Raw genomic sequence first — 11433 nt, forward strand, 5'->3', positions numbered from 1 at the left:
TGTTTTCCAGGGCAAGGCATCTTTTGTTTCCATTAAAGGTCAAGAATTGAGCGTCTAAGTATTCTTTCAATAAATGCACGTCAGAGCTTTACTAATGATACATAAACTGTACATGCACACTTGTCTCTGTTTTAAACATAGTTCTCTAATATTTTTGACAAAACAGCCTGCAATGCAAGACGAATTGAGCATTTTGTTTGCATTGTCTGGAGCCTTTGATTAAGCAGTTCAGAAACTATGTTGACAGGAGGTAGATTTACAATATACACAGGGATCTGGGAGGGAGAACTAACACACTGTGCCTGGGAGGTCTGAAAACTGTCAAATGGATGCATGTGGTGTACTGGGAAGGAGTAATAAATGTGTTTTAACCATTCTAGGGTGAAGGATGTCGTACCGTTCCCCTTTCCGGGCATGTTGGATTTGACAGTTTGCCTGACCAGTTGGTTAATAAGTCGGTTAACCATGGCTTCTGTTTCAACATCCTGTGCGTGGGTAAGTGTTTCCATTTTGGGAAATTCTTTTGCCAAACAGGGCTTCTCTGTAACTGGATGTTGCTTCCAGGTAATTGGGTTAACAAGGTAGCTTTGATTTATTTGGCAGACAATTCCACTTGTCCCCATCATCTGACCCACTTGCAGTACCTGAATGAGAGAGAACTGACATGCTGGGGAATGTGGTGTCAAAGCTACGGGGAAATGCAATATCAAAACCTAAAGGGCAACAAACTATGGAAATCACAAGTCTAACATCTCAGACTATTGCAATTTTCATTTTTAACACAGTGTTTTTAGTCAGCCAACTCATTCTTCAGCTTTGTTTAGTCAAATCTTGGATCACGGCTCTTCTCAAAGAAGTGAATGCATTTTCCATTTTTTAAGCATGCGCGCACGCGCACACACACACACACACTTCTTTTTATATAAAATTTTAACTAAATTACTGTCTAGACCAGTGGGTGGGTCCACACACTATAATTCAAACTGCCATCACACTGCTCTGTTGCTGCACCTTCATTGCTTTTTTTCCATTGCTGTAACATCCAAAGGAATCCCACGTGGTCTTCTGTGGGATTACAAGCCTAAAGAGCCTTTTCTCAGCACAACCTGACAATTATAAAAAGTACCATGCTTATTCCTCAATATGAATAAGCATCTTCTATGGATCAGTGGAAAAAATCCACCATGCTTCTAACGGATCTATGCCCAGTCACCCAAGGTGCGAGATGTGCGGTGTCACCTGGCTGCTACTGTTCCAGGTAGACTGCACGTGCAGGGGTCTGGTTTTAAGACAGTGGCAGGTGCAATGGGAAGGAGACCTCTACGGTTTAATAAGAGCAAAATTCTGCTTTCAAATTCTAACAGTGTGGCTAGCCTGACAGTCGGCCCTCCCTGTTTGTATCCTTGAAAGCGCAAGGTGTGTAATGCAGTGGGTGACACTTGTTTTCTCTGTGATGATGAGTTCATGAGAAATTCATAAGACAGGAAAAGCTCAGTGCTGAGAGCTGAGCTCTGTTGAATGGACCGGAGAAGAACGTTTTCCCTTACAATGAAATTCCTGTGAGATGACAACTTGCTAATGAGTAGAGGTCAATGTACGGCTGGGTTGTTAGGTAATTCCTTTCCGTGTAAACATGATGTACCCCTATGAAACTCCAAGCTGAAGTCCTCTGTGTGTGTGTGTGTGTATGTGTGTGTGTGTGTGTGTGTATACAGATTGATAGATATGTGTGTGTGTTTCCTGTTGTGTTGCTTATACTCTTATTAAGGGGCTGTGTGTTCCAACAAGATCTGTGTCTGGAGAGGCTGCTACACATGAAAATTAAAGCTTGATAACAACAAGCTATAAAGTTAGTACATGCTTTTGAGATCTAACTTTATAGCTGGGTGGAACTTTTTGTGGTGTAATAGTTACTTTGCATGTGTAGCTGGTCTCAAGGTAATTGTGCGATTAACCAGTAAATTGTGCGATGCTTGTAATGCATGGGGGGTGGGGCTTGGTTATGCATATCCTCCTTGATAGTAGGGGAACAGTTAAATACTTTCGAGTTTTTACATGCAGAAAAAAAAATGAATATGTTAATCAGATTTTATAAATTAAGAATATCAAGGATTCACAAAGATATAATATTGCAATAAATGTTGCAGGTCTTAACGTTGCTCTTGTAAATGCTCATACAAGAGCCACTTTACTATCTTAGCTTCAAGTGAAACTTTGTAAAAACAAAACAAAGAAATAAACAAAAAAAGCTTACTTGGCAAAACCCCCTCTTCCAAATGGCCCCCAAAGACAGGAGAGGGAACTCCCCAGGCCTTGGGTGAAGGACGCAGGTCTTTTGTTTAACAAAAACTGAACTCTTAAACATCTGGGGGGGAGGAGTGTGTGTGTGTAGGGGGGGAACAACTTCCCCTTCTTGTGCTAGTGAAACCCTGTGAGCCAATGACATCCTGGTCCTACCAGTTCTCCTCAAGGCAGGGTCTTCCAGGGAAGCCAAACTAGTGACCACATGAAGTTTTAATGGAGAAACATAAACTGGGAGAGAGTTACTCTAACTGCTTTTGTATCTTGATGTTGAAAAATAGGCCCAGCCCCATTTCCTTCCCTTCACACCCTTTCTTCACAAAGTATTCAATGAGGAGTAATTCTTTAACAGGAAACTGTTACTGTATTAGCTGACAAATGTCCATAGGAAGGCTGTTAAATGCCACAGAACAACTTTGAAACACTTTCCTTTTCAATCGTAAGTAACATTGTTTGGAGGATGGAAGCCATGTAGAGCTCCCTAGTCAATACCACACTGGATATAAGAACATCTGCTCTATTAGCTTTTAATGGATCCCTTAACGCAATCACATGGTATCAGGGAACACTTTAAAAGTGACTTTTAGCAAAAAGTTCAAATTAAGGCCCCTTTTAGCTACCTCATGTGGAAATCCATCTCCCACATAATTTTTTTGTTTTTGTTTTTAAATGAAAAATAAGGAGCAAAAATATAACCAAACAAACACTAGAAATCGTAAGGTTGAGGGCTGGACAATCACTTTCCTCCCAGAGGTGTAATGAGGATGTGCTACTTGCTTTCCAGCTCAGTGCACCAGTTGGGTTAATATTTTAGTGCCCCAGACAGATCCCTTTGTGCTGTCAACGTTGTTTAGTGAGGAGACGGAGAGTGAACTTGGTCGGTAGCTGTCAGTAGCATTTCAGTTTAGGCTACGGCAGATTATGGTTGTGTTTAAACTGGTGTTCCATTGGATGCAAATGGTTCTTCCTCCCTCCTTGGAAAATTGTTTTAAACAGGAGTGTCTGCTGTCCTTGCATTTGCTACAATGAGAAACTGCCAGTATCCAAAAACAGTCATTGATCTCATAGTTTATGACCTAGTCACTCAAGGAAAAGAGAACCAGCTCCAGCAGACAGGAAGCAGCAGACTCATAAAACTTGGAGTAGCACCGCTTCTTAATGGGAAACCATCCTTTGTTATCCGATTAGTTTTATTCTAAGAAATAAAACTTTGCTCCAACGTGAAGCCTGGTATTAGTGGCTGAGTACCCCTGACAGCTGTGCCAGGGGGTATCAGGGCAGAATATAATTCCTCCTCTGGTTCATTTGGAGTCATGAGTTTATTAAAATTGTACCACAAAGCTCAGTTCAGCGATTTCGGGGTGATCTCTCTTGTCAGCAGCCTAGCTGTGGCACTGAGACTGAGATGGCTGTGGGTGGCTGCAGTACATAGTAACAGAAGAGGAGTAACATTTTTTGAGCTGTTATTTGAAGGGGCCATTGTTCTAATGTAATAACTCCTAAATTGATGGTGCTGATCAGGCAGGGCTCGCAACAGGCAGGTTGCTTGGACTATGGGAGAGCAGATGGAGATGGAAGAGTGCGTGCAGCTTTCTCAGTGCAGGGACAAATTCTGCCCTCCTATACATGTGCACAGTTTCCAGAGAAAGTGGTGGGCTGGTTGTGTATTTAGGTCTTGGGAGAATTTGCACTGCTGATTATAACAAGAAGCAGCTGAACTAGTAGGAAGGCCATTCATTTGGCAAGGTCCTCTGAAAATCCCCTGCTTATTTTCTCCCCTGTTATTGTTTCACCTCCTTGGAACAGGAACTACTTGCCATTCAGTACATGGAGTGAAGGGCTGTTTGGCTTTCTCAGGCTACAAAGTACTGGTTTTAAAATAGTGCTTTGTTCCTCCTCTTTCCATTGGGAAGCACAAGAAACATCCTGCAGCCAGAGAATTGTGAGAGATCTCCCTATGCCTGGCAGATGATGGGAACCATTCCTGTCATCCCCTTCTTCCCCCGTCCTCCCCTCCTTGCTCTAAGAGTCAGCCTCATCATGCAGGATGGCTGCAGGGTATGTCTGGAGGGGGATGTTAAATTGGATTAGCTTTAATTTGTTCATATTAAAGTGCCTAGTGTCTACACACGGGGGGGTTTTCGGATGGAACGATTTGTTGTCTCAGGTCCCAGTAACGAATCCTCTTTGGAACAGAAATTAGCTCTATCTTGAAGTGGTTTATTTGCTTTCTAAACTACGGCCTCTGGCCATCCTCTCACTCCTCACAGTGGTGCAGCCAAGAGTGCCACTCTGTGGTGCCAGCTAGTTGCAAGGTCCTGTACCCAGGCCCATGAGAGCAGCTGAGTCTCCAGCACAGCCTCATGCCGAGCACCTAGACTCAATTTGGACTGCTGCATCTCCAGCCCTGTCCGGAGGAATGCAGGCCAGACAGGTATTCATCTGCTCTGGCAAAGGAAAGAGCCAAGTCTTGGAAGAGGACCCCCAGCAGAAGTTCTTTGAAATCAGAACAGGATCTTGGTAATGCTCCCAATGCATGCCCCTCCTGGGAGCCCCTGGACAGTTTTTTTTTTTTACCCCAAAAGAGGGCTGTGGTGGACACTTTCCACGGAGTGCTCAAGGCACTACTTGTAGCATGAGCAGGAGCTTCACCTGGGAAGACCAAATCCTCATGAAGCAGTAGCTGAGGATGTGCCTGCAGCCTGTCAGTTTAATGGGGAGGGGAGCTCTACCAGGAAGCATCATGCACTGTGTTAAAACTACAGTGGGGTTCAAACTACTTTCCCCCAGGCCAATTGGCTGTGGCTGTGTTGGGTCCAGCTCAGGGGCTCATCATCTGCTCAAAATTTTCACCCCATCCTTAGTGTGGTCAAGATTGCATCTGCACCAGCCTTAGTGCTGTGAGGGCTTTATTTCCCTGAAGTATCAAATCCCACAGCTCTATTTCTGTCCCCAAGCTGTCTGCTGCTTGCTTTGCTTGCTGTCTGAGTCTGGCCCTGCTTGTCCCAAATCTCCCCGCACTCAGATGGCAATGCCATGTGAGTTAAAAATCAGGATCAAACACTTTGAATGTGGGGAGATAGTCACAGTGTGCATCTCAGCTGTAGCTAACGTCTCAGTGCATTGGTACATTAAGGTTTATGTGGTAAATTTTTCCAAAATTGGGCTGCAGAATCATTCCAGAACAGAGAGGAACTGCAAAGCCGTCTCGTCTATTTTTAATTATTCCTTCAGCATTGTTAACCCTTTGTTCAGTTGCTGCAACAGTTAATTTTTTTTTGCCAGGTACTTTGTGCTGATCCACAGGTGGCCTTAAAAGAGAATCTGATGCAGTGCAACCTACTGGGGTCTCCAGTACAACAGAGATTTTACACTTCTTCCCCAGCTAGTGTGTTGGCCTGGCAAACAACAGGGCTAGGCATAGTTTTCATAAATTTCTAGGGTCAGAAGATCGTTGAGTCTGACCCCTGCTCTGGGCAGGAAACAGTGCTGGGGTCAAGTAACCCCAGCCAGGTGCTTGTCTAGGATGCATGGCATCTTTTTGGATTTGGCCACTGCCTTTTGGAATCTGATCTTTCTGTCTCCTGGAGATGTGCATTGCCCAGTGTAAGGAAAGCAGGTGTGAACACATATAGTGTAAGGCCCATCTACCAACTCCACAGTTACCCAGCAGCTTGGGTTGGATATCCTAGATGAAGGGAAAGTGAATTGGGGAAGATCTTTCTTTCTTGAAGTGAACCACCGCATGGGAAGAGAAGATGGGAACATCTTTGTGAAATAGCACAGAAAGCACTGTTCATCACTGTTGGAATGGGAATGAAGGCTTGGGTTTTCTGACCCTTTCTCTTCAGTACCTGTCACACCACAGCTCGCGCACACTGGGACCTTGTCTGCTGAGAGGCTGGCAAACCTGAGCAAACAAAAACAGGATGAGAGAAAAGACTTGGGAGGAACTAGTGACTGTACACCCACACAGGCATCAAGGGCAGAACCCATGGGCCCGTAAGGTAGCACGTGGCCTCAGAAGGGGTCACGGTGCAGCAGAAGATGGCCTCTGTGCTGCAAGCCAAGCCCAGCAGTGCAACCTAGCAGCCTCCTGCAAACATGCCCTCCTGGGGCTTCCTTTTTAGATGTTTAATTAGTTGCTAGACCCTTCCTTCCCAAACCAAACCAGCTGCTCCCAGCATGCACCTCTCCACACTCCGGGGTGTGCCATGGTTCCATGGACTGTAGGTTTGCTCTGAGGTCTCAGCTGACTATTTTTTGTTCCACTCAGTAACTTTTTTTCTTCATGCTTGCTCATCGTCTGTTGCTGTTTGGGGGTCTGCTTGGAGGGCCAGGCTCCAGGCCAAGTGGCCGGCCAATGAGGGGTAATTGGAGGATAAGATGAGTCTCTTAGAATAAAGGGAGTCCTTGCAGCTCCATTGAGATCCGTGCTGGTCCCAGGAGCAGAGATTTATACACTCCAACGAGCCCAAGTCTGTAAAAAAAACCCCAGCTTCATCAATTGTTTTCGTGAGCACTCGCTAGTATCAGCAGACCTGCCATGGTGAATAGCCAGCCTTGTAGTATCCTGGAGAAATACCCCGTTCTGTGGATAAACTCTTTGGCCTGGGCTTGTAGCCCCATCAAGAGCTCCTGCAGAGGTCAGGAACCCCATGATGCAAACCAATTAATAACTTCTGTTTTTAATGAAGCTTTATAACCCAGCACAGCCAGCACTGAACCAGTTAGATGCTCACTGACAGGGATCACGGTGGTCAGTTTGTAGATGACCTTGGCCCTGGCCCCGTGCCCCTCCATGAGAGGCAGTGCCACTGAAGGGACATTTCTTGTTGCTGCTCCTCCGAGGTGAATTCCACAGATCTCTAGGAAAGTGGCTTCTGTCCTGAATTTATGAAGCCACAGCTGGTCCTCCAGGTTGGCATCACTGCTATATCCCACCTACTACAAAGAGCACAGATGTGTTGCTCCCCTGAGCTCCAGATAACTGCCCTTTAGGAGTAACTGTGTGAGCTTCCCCCACCTCCTGCTTCAGTGCATTGTAGCTGACTCGCCACTGCATCCCACGCCTCAAGCTGTGGCGCCAAACCCATGTGTCTATTCCCTCTCCATATTAACATCTGCATTGTCCTCCTGGTGCAGTGTGTTTGCCGTGACAGTGCCCTCCGATATGTCCTCAGTGTAGCCTGACAGCAGTTCAGAAATGGCAGTGGCAGAGTACAGAGGACTTCTGGGATGCCAGAAGAGGAGTCTCAAGTTTATTTCATCCCTAAGTAAGTCCCAGCGCTCCATCTGATTGTACTTGTGCGGCAAGCTGCAGTGCAGAGCACCATGTAACAGGAGGGGATGTTTGCTTAGAAAGCTGCACAGTTAACTTGGAGAAGCAGAGCCAGGCAGACACCGTGATCAGCCAGAGAAGTACCTTTAAGCCAGTGTAACAAATCGATATGGATTTACTGCAGCTCGACCTACTTAATTCACTGCCTTGAAAGCAAATAGAGTAATCTCTCCTAACTTCCCAGGGTATGCCAGCTCTAGCTGGTCCCTAATCCAAATCTCCCAACAGGTGGGATGTTATTAGACTGTAAGCTACCCTCCTGTCATGGAAGCCAAAAAGGGCCTGCTTTGGCTTTAAAATACTTTTCATATTTAGAAGGGAAGCTCTCAAACCTAGGGGCTGGGCAACCATCCGATCACCAGAGTTTCATTTCCAACAAGCCAAGTGCTAGGAACCTTTGCTCCAAGCGTCTCTAGACTCTGCATGCAATCAGATATTAGATCTTCAAACTGTCACTGTCCAATCTCTTGTGTAGGTGCAACTTTGGCACTAGGCCAAGGTGGAATTTAGTGAGTCCAAAGGCTTGGACGGGTGCAATTTTTAGTTCCTGAATCTTATTAGATTTAATGGCAAAACATGGCTCACATTTGTCCTATGCTGCTGCTTGGCACACTCGCGAACTATGGAGCTTCTGTCCATAGAAGGCTTCTTGGGGGAGCTCAGCATTGTGAGCTCAATAGGCAAAGCCACGTGGTTTTCACTGACCCCTAGTCGAGTGTTGCAGGCACGGCCTGCTGGGGTGTTGTGTGCTGCAAGGTCGTGAAGAAGATGCTTAACTGCAGGAAACCACCTGTTAAAGCAGAAATACAGGAAAAAATTCACAAATGTGAGGTTGTGGAGGCATCTCAGGACTATAGCTTGAGACAGCCTTTTTGGAAACATCCTGTGAAGGGCACTGTGTACATGCAGAGTGAAACTGTTCTTCCTCTACCGTCTTCTCAGCTGGCCTCAGTTTGAAAGGTTGCCAAAGCAGCTAGGCTGCCTCTGCATTTGCAGTGCATTTTAGACCAGGGGCGAAGCTTGTGAGCCCTGCTAGCAACTGCTGCAAAGTGCTGCATGCAATGTGTTTGGAGTTGCAAGGCTTTTGCTTTTGGATTGCCCTTGTGGCTGGCTTAGCTTCCTGATTAGGGCTGGATTAACCCTTTAGTGGACCCTAGGCAAACAAACTTGTGGGCCTCTACTTAATACTGTATATTTACATTACTTTTGTCACTCAATAATTATAATATGTAAAATAAGCACAAATGAACCCCTTCTTCACTTAGGGCCCTAGGCATGCGCCTTGTTGGCCTATGCATTAATCCGGCCTTGTTCCTGATGCAGCAAATCATAACAATAGCAGGTCACCACTACCTCCTTTTTCCTGAGCACATTTCCAGCTCCACCTTATGGAGTAGCCCACAGCTACAGCACTGTATAAGCCGAAAACATGGCTGCAGGTACCAGACAGCTTGACATGGGGCGGCACATTTCCCAGTGCAGATGCACCTTGTTAGAGTGGAGCATAGTGGTGCCTTTTGCACAGTGACGCTCGTAGTGTCCCTCCTCCCTTAATCTCCATTCATCCTCTTGGCTTTCTGGAGAGGATTCCAGTGCTGTCAGCTGGAACCAGCCCAGACAACTCTCCCTCTTGTCCTTTTTACCAGCCCATCTGTTCCATCTGGACTCCTCTCTCCTTGCAAGGAGCAGTTGGCACCATTCGCACCCTTTTGCCAGCTGAAAATTCTTTCCGTCGTGGGTAGGAGCTCCTCAGGGATGGAGCATTCCTCACTCGCTGCCCCTTTCCTTTAATGCAGCCCTGTGCTCTATCTCTGGTCAGACTTTGTAAGCAAGCAGAGATTAATATCTCATGTAATTCTTGTAGCAGTAATGCCAGCTGCTCTGCTTACCCCTTGTGTATGTCTCATCTTGGAGAAAGCATTCACTCCACTCTCAGTGCAGCCTATTTCAGTTGCCCCCCTACCTTCTCAGGGCTTCAGTGTTTGTACGTTCAAACTGTGCAGGGAAAGTTGTACATGTTTGGGTGGGTAGTTTGGGGGGGTGTTGCTTTTCTTTTTATCTAGGTAAAGCTCTTTGGGTGCCTGCATTTTTATTAGCCTTAGTTAACTATCAAATCCAGGGTTTAGGAGATTGATTGATTTTTACAGATCCCAGACTTTTTATTGACATTCACCTGTGGGACCCTGTTAAGAGCAATTGATGCTTTTATTAGAACCGAGGTCGAACGGTCATAAACTGCTACAAGACCGTTTCAGGCTGGACATAAGGAAGAATTTCTTTACTGTCCGAGCCCCCAAGGTCTGGAACAGCCTGCCACTGGAGGTGGTTCAAGCACCTACTTTGAACACCTTCAAGAGCAAATTGGATGCTTATCTTGCTGGGTTCCTATGACCCCAGCTGACTTCCTGCCTCTTGGGCAGGGGGGCTGGACTCAATGATCTTCTGAGGTCCCTTCCAGCCCTAACGTCTATGAAATCTTTGTCCTGAGCTTTGTGCTGCAGCGAGGGTCAGAGTGTGAGCTGAGAATGGTCTCTGTATTTCTTTTGCTGCAGTGAGATGTGGGTCAAAAAGTCACCAGCTGCTTTTCCTGCCCTTGAAGTCCCTCTGACTCTGCAGACATCTGGCTAGTTTAAACTGGGCAGTAATTAGCATGCACTCTTGTTGAAACAAAAATCTAATTTAGATGAAAATGCCCTTTTTTTTTGCTGAAGGATGGGAACAGGAATGGGCTGGGCAGCAGGAAAGGTTGAAGAGCGTCCTCTCCAAGGAGCCTTATTGTCTATTCACAGATCTGCAGGCACAACGCGTGTGTCTGCTGAGAGGGCCCTGAATGAGGAAACCCAACACACAGAGGTGTGGTACAGAGAGTGGTGTTCTTTGTCATCTTCTGCCGTGTTTACCAGGTCTCTTGTTCTGTTAATTTTGTGTCTTCTGATTTCCCCTTGGAAATTGAGATCTACATTCCCTCTGCTTCAGCCAGAGCAGATCCAACCTTAGTTGATTCAGGTCAAGCATGCTTCCTGCCTCTTTGCCTTTCAAGGGATGTTGGCATCCATCAAAGCACATATGCCACTGCTTCACCACTCTTTTCCCACCAGCTCATGCAGGAAATCTTGGCAGTGATTCCTGGAAATCCTGCAGCCTTCTCTCTCTCTGTTTTCTTTTATAAACCACCATCATCTTGGAATCCTAAGTGAGGCTGAGTGAGGTCAGACCAGGGTTTCTGGTAACTCTGTTCATTTTGAGCACCCAGTCTGAGTTCTGGGAAACAGTTGCTGTACTCAGTTATGCCTTGTCCATTTGCTCTCTGCTTGGCTCCTGCTGGGACTGGGAAAGCAGGTGCTCAAAGAGAGAAAACTTTCTGCTAAATCCTCAGTCAGAATCTCTTGCACTCCATTCCCCACCCGGTGCTGAACTGTTAATCTTTCTTTTGGGTGCTTCTGCCCTTCCTCTGCCTAGTCTGAGCATCAGCCCAGCAATGTAGGGAGCAGCTGCCTGCTCTTAGAGTGCCTTGAATGCCTGCCCATCCCATGAATTGCACACCACTAGTTATGACATATAACCCCTCCCTGGAACCTATATGGAAAATCCTCAAATAGTTGCAACCCATACGAGAAGAAGACCCAATTCTTAAAGAGAGCTTCCCAGAACCACCCATCCTAACCTTTAAACAAGCACTGAACCTTGCTAATCTCATTACCAGAAGCAAACTTCCTACTGCCCAAAACACACCAAATGGATCCAGGCCATACCTTGACAAGAAATGTAAAACCTGCCAACATATTTCCACC

General features: G+C 46.0%; 1 protein-coding gene across 2 annotated transcripts in view; it reads left to right on the forward strand.

Annotated features, from left to right (window-relative positions):
- The first annotated feature begins 345 nt into the window (after positions 1-345).
- Positions 346-11433, forward strand: part of SEPT6 (septin 6) — a 52014-nt gene continuing 40926 nt past the window's right edge. The window contains exon 1 of one of the 2 annotated variants that reach the window (XM_019521605.1): positions 346-495. The gene's annotated coding sequence lies outside the window, so the exon portion shown is untranslated. The remainder of the gene's footprint in view (positions 496-11433) is intronic. The other variant, XM_019521611.1, reaches the window with a different exon arrangement.

The sequence above is a fragment of the Gavialis gangeticus genome, unplaced genomic scaffold (assembly GCF_001723915.1).
Source record: "Gavialis gangeticus isolate Ggan-Ray unplaced genomic scaffold, GavGan_comp1, whole genome shotgun sequence".
NCBI classification, from domain to species: Eukaryota; Metazoa; Chordata; order Crocodylia; family Gavialidae; genus Gavialis; species Gavialis gangeticus.